The sequence below is a fragment of the Balaenoptera physalus genome (genome assembly GCF_965194825.1).
Source record: "Balaenoptera physalus genome assembly, chromosome: 15".
Lineage (NCBI taxonomy): Eukaryota > Metazoa > Chordata > Mammalia > Artiodactyla > Balaenopteridae > Balaenoptera > Balaenoptera physalus.
Window position 1 is genome coordinate 2,067,962 of NC_138894.1, and position 13,700 is coordinate 2,081,661.

At 53.4% G+C, this 13,700-nt stretch overlaps 1 protein-coding gene across 1 annotated transcript in view; it reads left to right on the top strand.

Annotated features, from left to right (window-relative positions):
* EDAR (ectodysplasin A receptor) overlaps positions 1 to 13,700 on the top strand; it is a 58,991-nt gene that overhangs the window by 16,284 nt on the left and 29,007 nt on the right. The window lies entirely within an intron of this gene.

Consider the following 13,700-nt stretch of genomic DNA (forward strand, 5'->3'; position numbering starts at 1 on the left):
CCAGCACCGGGAGCCGAAAGCCCGGGAAGGGCAGAGACTGCCCTCTGCAGCAGTGCCTGAGCGGAGGATGAAAGGGAGCACAGACAGCCCAAGGTAGGAGGGAAACCCAAGTCCCTCTGAGGCCTGCGGAGGTCGGGGAGACGGTCCGCAGGGCTGAAGCCCCCTAGGGTCTTGCTTGTTTGCAGTCTCTCTGGGACGTTTGTGGTTACTGAAGGACAGAACCATGACCTTGGGGACTCAGGGAAAACCACACCCCAAGACACAAATTTTAACTCTCTGGGGGAATATGAAATAAAGAGCAAGGTTTTAGGAAGTTAGTGTAAAACAAGCAGGTTGCGTAACTGAGGACAAAAAGCCTCAGATTGTTAAAAAATACATTTTCAAGTCTAAGCTGAACTTCGTAGGATTTAATTAGAATGAATGAAGTACCCCTACTCTAAGCGTGTTTTTGCGAGGCTGCGTGGTGTGTAGAGTTGACTGCAGTTTGGGGGCTTTGATGGAGAAGGACTGGGTCTCCCGGGAGAAGCCTCCCCCCACCAGGGCGGGGACACTCCTGCATGGGCAGTGGGTTCACCTAACAAATGGCGTCGAAGCCAGCGTTTTGTGAGCTCTCGTCTGAATTTACTTCAATGCTCTTGGCTTCCTAGAATTGGTTTGCTATTTGCTGTTCCTTTTGCTCATAGAAACTTGGTTCTTTAAATAGGGGTCTCTTAGTTGTCAAAAAACGATCCTTGTTTCCATCACTGGTTCCCGTGGGGTTTTTTTCCCAAAAGTGTCTGCCTTGCTGTTTAGAATATGAACTTTCATTTCCCATATTTTGGGTTTCACACTCCATTTAGGGGAAGGATGAGAGAAATGTTGGTGGGTTGGTCATGTGACCCGGGCATGGAGGTCACGTGACCGGGGCGTGCATCCAGCTGGGGCACAGACTCACTGAAGGCCCGCAGAAAAGTCCTGGACCACTCGGAGCCTCAGTTTCCTCGGGACTGAGCCTCACTGCCCATCCCACAGGGAGGTAGATGGCCACCTAGACAAGCCTAGATACTTAGAACATCTGAGAGGTGAGAGATTGAAGGGCCTTCTCTGTCCTGCCCGGTGGGGTCTCCACTAGCCACAAAGGACTGTATATTTAAAGTGATTAAAACTAGTTAACATTCAAGACACAGTTCCCCAGTCACACCAGCCGTACTCAAGGGCTTAGCAGCTGTGTGGACAGTGGCCATCGTCCTGGATGAGGCCGGGCTCAGAAAGCAGTGGGGAGGTGAGTGTAGGACCGGCCGGGGCGGGAGCCGGGGCTGGACTCTGCTGGAGCCCGGCCCACAGATAGTCCAGAGAGCGCGGGCGTCCTTGCTTCCGCCTTCTGTCCACGTCTTTTCAGGTAGAACTGACAGAATGAAGGGCCCCCCGTTTGCAGGTGGCAGGTCGGGGCTAGGCACTCCCGTGAGACCCTCGGCCTGGGAATTGCCCTGCACTGGTCAGAACACCCGAAGAGCCCAGGCTCATTCTTCTGCTGAAATGGCAACTCACTCTTGTGGTTGACGGAGTGTTATAAAGAGTCTCTAGAAAGTTCTCTCGTAGCTGTTCTGTACCACAACTCTGGGAGACACCCGACTACAAAGTTGTGAGATGAGACCATTGGGGTCAAGGGGACATGGGTCTCTCCATTATTTCTCACAACTGCATGTGAATCTACAGTTACCTCAGAACGAAAGGGTTAATTTTTTTGAATGTTTCCCCCTTGTAGTTCCTACAATGCAAGTCTTTTTAAAGTTAAGAATGTCTGCCCTGGGAACCCGAGGAGCAGATTGTGAATGACCTTTAAAAGCACATTGAATTTTTTCTCACAGCTCCTACAAACGTCCCCTTGACTAAACCTGGACTTCGTGAAGGTCTTTTTGCACTTTACATTTGCCCAAATTTCAAACAAGGACTCAGCATAAAACTACTTGATGGCATTTCCCAAACTCTGAAGCGTCTCTGTGTGTGGGCCCCAGCGATCTGAGTCAGGGCTACGAGGGCCTGGAGCCCCTTCCGGGCTGGATGTGGGCCTGTGAGTGACCGGCGACCTTGACCGCCAGCAGAGCCACAGCATTTGGTTCCCTTTGATGGTTTGTTGCTGACGAAATCACTGCAGGAGCTAGGACATGGCAGCCCCTCCCCTCGGCGTCCCCGTGAGGCGCCTTCCTTATCCTAGATCAATGCCAGGGGTGTTGGTAGGTCTTCATCATAACCGTTACAGACCGAGGGTCTTGGAATTTGAATTCAGTGTTTCTGCTCCGTCTCTTGGATGAGGTGGTGGCACGTGGCCTTGACGTGTGTGTGTGTGTGTGTGTGTGTGTGTGTGTGTGTGTGTGTGTGTGTGTGAGAGACATCATGCCGGCCGGGGGTGGGGGGGGCAGGGTGGTGGCCTTGGGTGGGAAGCCCTGGTTTGACTTCCTTCATCCCTTCCTGGTTGTGTGAATGTAGACAGTGACCTGACCTCTTTAATCCCCAGTTTATCAGTAAGATGCACACAATGAACCCACCTGTTTCATAAGATTTTCACGGGCAGTAACTTGGGTTAGGATTGGGGAGTTAGTGACTCGCGGCGGGCAGGGCGCTGGTGGCCTCAGGAAGCCCGGAGGAGAGGCAGGGGTGGTCTGAACGCGGCCCACGCGGCCCCTGGCAAGTTCACGTTCCCACCTGGTGTCTCCGTGGATTTCCCCTCTGCGCTTTACAGATAGAGTCTGCACAGGGAGACCATCTCTCCAGGGGTTTACCAAACTGCAGGACGCGGGGAGAGCCGGGGGTGGGAGGAAGGACCCAGCTTCCGGCCGCATTCCCCCCACCCCGCCCCCAGTTTCCCGGAACACAGCAGGGGTCCTTCTTACAAACAGCAACTTGGAAACGTAAGCGACAGCCCGGACACACGACACGGGGCTCCTGCCTGTGTCCTTTGGCAGCACAAGGACCCCTCGCGCAAGGCAGTGGCCTCACGCTCAGGCCAGAGCGGTTAAGAGCCACCCTTGCCGTGAACCTCCCTGCAACCCACCACCCACCTAAGCCTGAGCGGCCCAGGGCCCCTGCATGAGAACCGAGTTCATTCTGACCACAGGGCTTCAGGAAAGGAACAATTATAACCCCTCTGCCAGTAACAGTCACTTGGTGCGTCTGTACTTCTCAGAATCGCTGTAATCAGAAAGGCAGTTCCACCTTGGACGTGCAAATCTGATGTTTGTCCCCCAAGACCTTGGCTCGTCCCCCTCTGGGTCCCCCTGCGCCTTGCAGAGATTCCAGGTGAGGGCGGCCTGGGTGTAAGCTTGCACTCTGAGCGGGCCGGGTGGCTCCTTCCCCCCGCTCCAGGTGAGGAGGGAAGGGCTGGGTGGGGCCTTTGCATTTGCATCCTCTTCACTCTGTGTCTCCAAAGTCGAGCGGACCGGGCCTGGCAGTGGTCGCTTCTCTGCAGACTTCGCCCCACTCCCCGCCCCCACCCCCCTGCATCTCTTGGTCTCGGACCCAACAGTCCTGCCGCCAGGAGTGTTTTCTAAGGAAGAATCAGAGTCCCTCACACTGTGTGATTTGTATACGTTGTCGTCACATTGATGACAATAGTGGAAGACACTGGGATAAACACGAATGTCCAGCCAGGGGTTGGGTTACCTGCTCCTGGACCTGTGAGGTGGGATCCACGTCCTCATCCGTGCTCCTGCTGACCATGTCGTGACAGACGGAGATGCTGGTTAAATTATTAGGCAAAAAGGATACAACGCGCTGTATACAACATGACTCTCAATTCTGTATGTATATAAAATGGAAGGAAATATATCAAAATCTCAATAATGTTTCGAAGAGTAGGACTCTAAGTGACTTTTAAGTTTCTTCTTCATACTTCTACATATTTGAAAACTTTCTACGAAGTTTTTATAGTCAGGAAATTATGAAAAAAACGGAACAAATGTCGGAGACCGAGGCCGGGTGATGAAGTCCCCATCCACCTTTCCTGAGGGGCCAGTGGAGGCGGAAGTGAGTCCCCCATCTGGCACCTCAGGCCCCACCCCCCCCAAAAGCTCCGGAAAATATCTGTCCTTGATGGTCTTGTCTTGAGAACTTCTCTTCTGCACCGTTTGGGAGGATAACGTTTGACTACCATCCCCAGCGCCTATGACCTCAACCCACCCTCATTAAACATTCTGAGGTTCCGATCGCCTTTGTTCAGTAAGTGTCACATCAGGTCCGAAAACCAGAGTTAGAACGTGGCGACCGTCGAACACAGGGCTGTCAGTTACCGCCGGAGAAACCGCCGCCGGGAGACGTGGTGCGCGTGTGGGCGGGGCTGAGCCAGGACTGCCCCTCGGAGCCCGGCCTGCTCGCGTGTGGTCAGGAGCCCCTCCCCGGAGCTGCCTTCCTCCCCGGTTGCTGGTGGGAGTTCCGTGCCCGTCCCCCCTGGGGCAGTGTGTCCTCAGCTGCCAGCCCCTCCCTGAGGGCCTCGTGGAATCAGTTCACTCGTGGGTCACGACTCGCACCCTGCCCAGGACCGGGATGCGGTGTGTGCGGTTCCACGTGGCAGAGAGAAGTGCAGGCCGCAGGTGCCGACCGTGGGTAAGTCTCTTATTTCACTTAGACGCGCGCGTGCTGGTGTTTTACGAGGGGCCCGAGCCCCGGGGTGAAGGCCTGCGGGAAAGCCCGCATCTCAGAGGGTGCGTCGTCCCCGTTTCCCTGCACCGTCTGTGCCAGGCTCTGCGTGACCACGCAGGACATGGTGGGGGAGAGCCTGGCCCGGGCATCAAGACAGCCCGGTGGCCCGGCCACTCCCTCCGCTTCCAGGGCCACGTTCGCAGGGGCCCCTCGTCCCGGCGACTTCCTTGGAACCAGGGTCCCTTGAAAGCTTACAACTTGAGTCGTTTCATCCCAGAAAAGTGAGGTGCGGAGGGACGCAGCGTCAGGTTGTGACAATCGGGAGGCCCCCTCACGGGCCACAGGGTGACCCCTCGTCCGGCTCCTCTTGTCCGGGCCGGACCCCTCCTCCGCACCTCCTCCCTGGACTCTTTCCCCTCCGCCACGGGCGGTCTGGTGTCCACTTTCCAGACTTGCCTCCAGGGGCCGCTGCTGTAGCCCCTGCGTCACCAAACTCGGAAAGTCCCTCTCCTCCCCAGCCCCTTCCTCTCTGGGAGAGCACGGCGCCCACCCCAGGGCGCAGCCCCGGCCGCCTCTGCTCCCGCCAGCCCCGTGGGTGCCCTGACCCCGGAGCAGACTCGGCCCCCAGAGGCCCTCTCTGGCCTCACGGCAGCTGCTGCTCTACCCCCGTCACCCCCGACCAGCACACACTCTGCCAGGCCTGATTCCAGCACGTTCTCAGCGGGGAACCCCTGGCAGCCACGGGGCTGGGCGCCAACTCCACTGCTTCCCTCCCTGGTCCCTGAGCTCCGTGTCTGCCCTCCAGCCACGGAGGCCAATTCCTGGGGACGTGCCAGCGGGGAAGGCTCTTATTTCATTAGCCCTGCAGCTCCCAGATGCTCACGACCTGTGCCTTCGTCCTGCCCCGAACCCACTGCCTTCTCTTGTCCGGGAGCCTGCGGGACCCGCTCCCCCTGCCGGTCTTTTTGACGCGCCTTAAGCTCACAGCATCCCGGTCCAAAGCCTTGCTCTGGAACTTTACCCCGGGGGTGGGGGGTCCAGCAGAGGGCAGCCCGCAGGCCCGGGGTGGACTCCAGGAGCCCCTTAACTGGAGGGTGACGGGCGGAGAGGCAAGTGCCTGGCTCAGCTCCGCCACCGCCCAGCCGCGGTCCTGGAGCCACAGAGTGGCTGTGAGATGCCCGCCAGCTGCCCCTCTGCCCTCGGCCCCCTGCCGCCACAAGCCTCGGTCCATGGAGTGCATTCGCCTGTTTGGGTTTTGTACCTGCTGAAGGAAGGGATATTTCACGGTTATTAATGAAAGTGATAGCGATCCCGGGTGTTTATCTTGGATTATGCGATCGTTATAAGATGAAGCACCCAGCCCATCGGCCTGTGGCTGATGCGAGAGCAGGCGAGTCTGGACGACGAGCATGAGGGGAGGTGTTGGGTGTAAACCTGGTCTTCAAACAGCCAGGCTGCATTCCAGACTTCGGAGGCGCTGCTGTGTGCAGGGGCCTTCTCCCCCCTTCTTGTCCTCAGCCCCAGCCTGGAGGAGGATGAAAGTGGGGGCGGGCGTGCGTTTAGGCTGATAATGAGGGCGAGGCTCGCGGGCATGCTAATGTGGCAGCTTCAGTGCTTCCTGTAACAGTTTTATTTTTTTTTTTTTTATCCAAAGCCTGCTTAAAGACAAACATTTTTTGTTAAACTGCTGGTAGTTCATTTTCTGCAGGAACCGTGCAATTAATCTTGTTTACATTAAAGAGACAGGTTGCCTTTGTCAGCTTTCCTGAGCTATAATTAATGAAAATCAAAAATGTTACAAAGACACAATACTTAGCTCAGTGCAGATGCCGCCGAGCCACAGCTGCACCCATTAGAGGAGCACAAGGAAAGCCAGCATCCTTCCCTTCCGAATAACTCGGATCCATCAGAAAGCGAGGGTCCTGAGGTGTCTTCCCTCCACAGGTTCCCTGGTGGGCCTGGTGAGAGAGGCGGCTTGGGCGTCGAACGGTTTTTTATGCCCCGTCAATTATGCTTTAAATGCAGCTGGAGGCAAGAGCGTCTTTCCTCACTCAGCTGAAGCGCATCCAGGTGTGGGGCTGTGGATCCGAGGCTCGGAGTCTGGGCACTTAAAGCAGAAGGTGGTGAGGAAGGTGGCGGCCACGGACCCTGGTAGAGTCATCGAGCCCATGGCGGGGGTTTGATTTAGAGCCCTCGTTTGACGACTATTGTTAGGAAACGAGAGATTAAATATGTAATTATCTTCCCAGTGACCCTTGGCTAAAGTCACTGAGGGACAGGGTACAGGTAAGCAGGTAGAGAATTCTGAGGCTGGTAAAACACCAGATGAGATGCAGGTCTGCGCAGAAGAGGCGTTGAGTACGATGGAAGGGCAGGCATGCGTTTCACCATTTTTCCAAGAGGAGTGGGTGCGGAGTGTTTTTCCAAGCATAGTTTCAGGGCTGGTGGCCGCATGGATGCAGCAGGGGCCGCACCGACCCAAAGGTAGCAGGGTCTCCAAACCTGGAAGAGGGAAAGTCGGCTTCAGAACATCTGGGAAATTCTGTTAATTAATGAACCATTCAAATGATAAAACATTAAGATGGGGAAATTGCAGCGCATATATCGCAGGTCTCATCAGAACCATCTGCCGAGGGCACCCCCATCCTCCTACTGGATCTGGAACAGGGTCCTTGTTCTGAAGAGCAAATAGTCCAGGACAAGAATTTATTGCATAGAAATGCTTCCTGGGCTACCCGGGCTGCCATAAGTGAAAGATTTTAAGTAGATTCTCTACAGCACATCATTACAGTGTGCAGCATGCAATAAAACATTCCCAGACATATGAAGAAGACGGAAAATGTGACCCAATAATCCAGGAAAAAGCAGGACCCGGAGACAACCCAGATGTTGGAATTCACAGACAAGACTTAGGACGTCCAATATTAGTAGTGTTGCCAAGAGCTTTCGCTGTGTAGCGTGCATGTAACCATGGGCTAGTAGAGGTGGAAGGACACAGAAATCGTCTAGCCTGAGACCCTCGTTTCCCAGTTGAAGAAACAAGCCTCTTAGTGGGGTTCTTACCCAAGGCCCCACCCTGGTCCAGCACTCTTTCCTCTACAGCACATTACCTCCATCTCTATAGGGTTATACAAAGGATGTGACACAAAGGCCTCAGACATGCATGTAAATTCTGATAAGACTAACCCCCTTCCATCAAGATTGCTTTATATCGAATTCCTTTCAATTTCCCTGAAGTTCACTACCTGTTGGAACGATCATCACAGAAGCCTGTGGTTGAATTCTTGTCTGACCTCGGACACAGCGTTGCCCAGAAAAGAGGAATAACAGGAAGCTCAGCTCTTTGCGATCATCTGCCAAGTTTAGAGGTTCTCTGGGACCAGCCCTGTGGTGTGGCCACTGGAATTGGGGCCCACTAGTCTGGATGTGCACGTGGGACAGATGCTGAGACAATTCAACCCCAGCTCCTGTTGGGGGACTGAACCAGCATAACCAGGAGGAAGGGAAAGAGGGCGCCCCCAAGACAAGAGCCCCAGGCTGCACAGAATCCTCTCAGGATGCTGGGAACCCCCAGGATAGGTAGTTATCAGCCTGCGGAAGAAGCACAAGAAATGGGGGTGTAGTAGAGCCTGGGGTGTGCCTCCCAGATGCTGGGAGGATGGATGGCGGGTGGCTCGCAGCTGAGTCCCCCAACCTGGCCACTGCCCTTGGGTGGAGAAGGCCGCCTCGCCCGAGTCACAGCCCGTCCTGGTGCCCTTGCTCCCATCCAGGGCAACTCTGTGGGCCCACACCAGCCAATCTGAGGTCTCTGCTGGGACTGCATCACAGCCCCACTTCTCAAGCCCACCTCCCGGTAAGCATCTTGCACGCAGATCTCCAGTTCAGGGAGTCTCCTGGGGAAGAAGAAAAGCAGATGACGGAGGAACTCAGAGCCAAGGGGAAGCTCAGGCAGAGCTAAGGGGAGAGCATCTGGCAGGCATCAGGCAGGGAGCCAGAGCCCGGGGGAGTTGAGGTCTCCTTGTCCCACCTGCAGGCACCTTATGTTGGAACGTGAAAGAATGGAGGTCCCTCGCACCCCCTGACTGACCAGCCCTGGCTGCCCACCTGCTGGTGACCGGCTTCAGTCCTTGTCAAGAAACTCGGTCTTAGAGGCTGTTGTCAGCTCTGCTGCACCTGTGGCAGCAGCTCCCCAGCCAGGAGGCACCGTCCTGTGGTTGGAAGTCGCCAGGGCACCGTGGCCACTGCGGAGCCCGTGACCGTGAGCATCGACGATGGATTTGTCCCGCTCGCTGCACCCACAGTTCCAGAGGCAGGAGTTCCAGCTGCTCCCAGACACACCAGAGTCTTCAGAAACCTCAGGACATGAGGGCACTGGCCTCAGTCAGCTCACAGGCCTTTAATGTGGAAGGGGCGTGTTATCCTGAGGTCATTTCCAGCCCCATCTGCCTCAAAGGCAGCATGAAGACCTAGCCCGTGAGAAATCATAGGCTGTGTCCGGCACTGTTTCAGCTGAGTCACTCCGGAGTTCGGGAAGAAATGAGAACATCTGTTTCCCGTGTGGCCTTCAGGGCTGGCGGGAGTGGACGTCACTTATGTGGGCTCCTCAGTTGGCAAGATTATTTCCTGCAGCCCCGAACCAGTCCTCCAGCCTCAAATGATTCTTGTTTATGGGCAAGAGTAGGGATCTCATCACAATTGTTAGGAAAAAAAGTTTTCATGGTCAAGTAAATCACAAGTCATGCACCGGTTCTGAGGCTGGTCCTGAGGAGCAACGGCAGGAGGATGGTGGTCACGGGGGCAACTGGATGCACCAGGCGACGTTCTGACGGATGGGACACAGGCCTCTACCAACACAACACTTCGTAGGCTGGGAAGACTGGCCTCACGGTAGCCCTGTTCTCCCATTAACTGAAAAGCAAAATCATCAAATATTTCATGTGTGTGTGATTATCAATGCCATTGCTTTAGAGTATGCTTTAGAATAATTATTTTTTCAAGATAGCCTATGTCTGTAGAAAAAAAAAATATCAAGCAATATAAAAGTATGAAGAAGAAAGCAACAAAAAAATTCTACTTTTGCCACCCAGAAACAGTCATTACTAACATTAAGTTGATGTTCGAAGCGCGTGCATATACGTGTGAATGTGTGAGCGTGCCTGTGCAAGTGTGTGTGCATGTGTGTGCGTGTGTGTGCATGCACTTGTGTGTGCGTGTGTGTACCTGTATGTGTGCACGTGTGTGTGTGCGTGCATGTGTGAAGTCCTCAGCACACCTCCAGTGATGAGTTTCTGTCGGCCTTTCTTGCACTGTTTCCACCATGCGGCCTGGGCCCCGTGGAACCCATGGCGGGGCCCCTCCCTCAGGCTGTGACGGCAGTTGTGGTCTGAGACCCTGGACATATGACAACCCTCCCTTGATATCTTCAATACATACATATTCACATCTTATTCCTCCCAGCCTTGGGTGCAAGTCAACTCAGGTTTAAGGAATAGAATGACTACTTACCAAAAAAGTTAAATTAGCCTATGTTCCTATGGAATCGATGGCACTTTTTATTGTGATAAAAAGCACATAAAAATATTTACCACTTTAACCCTTTTTAAGTGTACAGTTCAGTGACCTTAAGTGCATTTACATTAGCGCCAGGGCTGGCAGCTAACATCAACTCAATGGCAAAAAAACGGAAAACTTTTCCCATAAGATCAGGAACAAGTCAAGGCTGCCCACTCTCACCACTTTTGTTCAGCGTAGTATTGGGAGTCCTAGCCACGGCAAACAGAGAAGATAAAAGGAATCCAAACTGGAAACTAAGTAAAACTGTCGCTATCTGTGGATGACATAATTTTATATATAGAAAACCCTAAGACCCCAAGTCAAAACTGTTAGAACTAATAAATGAATTCAGTAAAGTTGCAGCATAGAAGATCAATAGAGGGCTTCCCTGGAGGCTCAGTGGTTGGGAGTCTGCCTGCCAATGCAGGTGACGCGGGTTTGAGCCCTGGTCTGGGAAGATCCCACATGCCACGGAGCAGCTAGGCCTGTGCGCCACAACTGCTGAGCCTGCGCTCTAGAGCCTACGAGCCACAACTACTGAGCCCGTGTGCCGCAACTACTGAAGCCTGGGCGCCTAGAGCCTGTGCTCTGCAACAAGAGAAGCCACCTCAATGAGAAGCCCGCGCACTGCAATGAAGAGTAGACCCCGCTTGCCGCAACTAGAGAAAGCCTGCGTGCAGCAACAAAGACCCAATGCAGCCAAAAATAAATAAATTAAAAATAAATTTAAAAAATATATCAATAGATAAAAATCTCTTTTATTTTTACACACGAAGAGTGAACTACCAGAAAGAGAAATCAAGAAAACAATACTATTTACAAGTGTATCAAAAAGAATAAAATACCTAGGAATAAACTTAACCAAGAAAGTGAGAGACCTGTAAACAGAAAACTGTACGACATTGAAAGAAATTGAAGATGACACAAAGAAGTAGAATGATATACTGTGCTCATGGATTGGAAGAATTAATATTGTAAAAATGTTCATACTACCCAAAGCAATCTGTGGATTCAGTGCAATCCCTATCAAAATTCCAATGGCATTTTTCACAGAAATAGAACAAAAAATCTTAAAATGTGTATGGAACCACGAAAGATTCTGAACAGTGAAAGCGATCTTAAGAAAGAAGAACAAAGCTGGAGGCATCACACTTCCTGACCTCAGACTATACTACAAAGCTGCCAGTCATCAAAACAGTGTGGTACTGGCATGAAAACAGACACATAGATCGATAGAACAGAACAGAGAGCCCAGAAATAATCCCACACATACAGTCGGCCCTCCAAATACACAGGTTCTGCATATGAGATTTAACCAACCACAGATCAAAAATATCCACCACGACCATGCCCCACCCCCCAAATTCCAGCAAGTTCCAAAAAGCACAACTTGAATTTTCCTTGTGCTGGCAACTATTTACATAGCTTTTATGTTGTATTAGGTATTATAAGTATTCTAGAGATGATTTAAAGTATACAGGAGGATATACATAGGTTCTATGCAAATATTATGTCATTGTATATAAGGGACTTGAGCCTCTGTGGATTTTGGTACCTTCAGGGGATCCTGGAACCAATCCTCGTGGATACCAAAGGACAACCATATGGCCAATTAATTTACGATAAAGGAGGCAAGAATATACAGTGAGGAAAGGACAGTCTCTTCAATAGATGGTGCTGGGAAAACTGGACAGACACATGAAAAAGAATGAAACTGGACCACTGTCTTACCACACACAAAAAACTAACTCAAAATGGACTGAAGACTTGAATGTAAGGCCTGAAACCATAAAACTCCTAGAGGAAAACATGGATCGTGAGCACCTTAACATTGTAATTGGTGATTATTTTTCTGAGTCTGATGCAAAGGCAACGGCAACTACAGCAGAAATAAACAAGTGGGACAATATCAAACTGAAAATCTTCAGCACAGCAAAGGGAACCACCAACAAAATGAGAAGGCAGCCTACTGAATGGGAGGAAGTGTTTGCAGATCACTTTCCAACAGGGGCTGGTGCAGGGAGCCACCGTTTCCGTGTGTGCGTGGGGGACCAGCAGGACCTCCCTTCCGGTGCAGCGTCTGGCCCGGCACCTTCAGTGGGTACAGCACCTCTTCACTGAGGGCCCCAGTCCTTCCCCCACAGGGAGAGTTTGCTTTGAAAGAGCCGCCACCTCACCCACAGCAGGAATAACAGCCACTTCAGGTTAAAGACAGCAGTGTGGGGACTTCCCTGGAGGTCCAGTGGTTAGGACTCCGTGCTTCCACTGCAGGGGGCGCGGGTTCGATCCCTGGTTGGGGAACTAAAATCCTGCATGCCGTGTGGCATGGCCAAAAAAAAAAAGAAAAAAAAAAAAAAGGCAGCAGTGTGAGCCCCGTGGCCGTAATTCTCATGGTCACAGTTAGACTGTTCAAACTTTTCGCAAAGAAAATACGCTCCTTCAGAGCAGAGGTGCGTTTGCTCCATGTGGCTGGACAGTTACTGCCCGTGTGCCCCCGAGTAACCTCAGTCCACACTGAGCCCCACGTGCAAAACCCTCCCACATAAATTCATCTCGTACAACGTCCTGAGGAGCGGGCAGGCAGGGACCCCCCTGTGCCCCCAACTTAGAGGAAAGGGGATGAGGCTCAGGCCAGGCCGCAGGTCTCGGCCAGGCTGCTCCGTGTGCAGCTGCGGTGGACACAGCGTCCACCCCGTCCCGCTCGCCCTGGACGTGCTGGGAGCGCACACTGTGCAGCCTCCAAGGAAGGAAGTGCTGGGCGGTGATCAGACACCAGCACCAGGCAGAGAGACAGACAGACAGCCCAGCGTGGACTCGGGCTCCTGCACCATCAGCCAAGGAAGCCGCACGGCCAGTTCCGCTCAGAATTGCGGTGCGCGTGGCAGATCTTCACATGCAGACGAGTGGCTGCCTGTCTCAGCTCAGCGATGCCACCCCCTCCAGTGTCTCTAAAAGGACCCTCAGGACACCGGCAGTGACCCCGGCTCCTCGCCTTAGAGAAAGGACAGGCTGGGACACGAACGTGGTGAGCTTGTAGACGACTCTGTCTCACACCAACGTATAGTTTAACCCCACGGGGAACGAGCCGGGCGGGAACAGGGGGCTTGGACCAGCCAGTGGCCCGTGAGGCTGTGACCTTCCTCCGTCCCTGCGGCCTCAGGGCACTCCTGGCTGACCCCCAGGGGCCTTCCCTGGGTCACCTCCTCACTAGCCCGTCCCTGAACAAACGTGAAGAGAGCACGAAAAACAACTCCTCTCAAAGCAGTAGAACAAGCCCCTGAGCTTGACAGGAAGGATCCGAATTTACAAGACCCTGGCTTCCTGCTGGGACCCCAAGTCGGGGCACCTGGTGGTTACTTACCCCCGGTACCACCCACCTCCTCCCTCCAGCCTGGCCACATCAGCGGGACTGAGACGGGATGCTCGGAGCAAACAGACACACAAGCCCCTGCCCCTCCGCTGCTGGGGGTCCTCTCGCCCCTCCGTCCTCAGGGGGGTCTTGGGGAGCATCCTCACTGCCCCGTGTGCCTGGG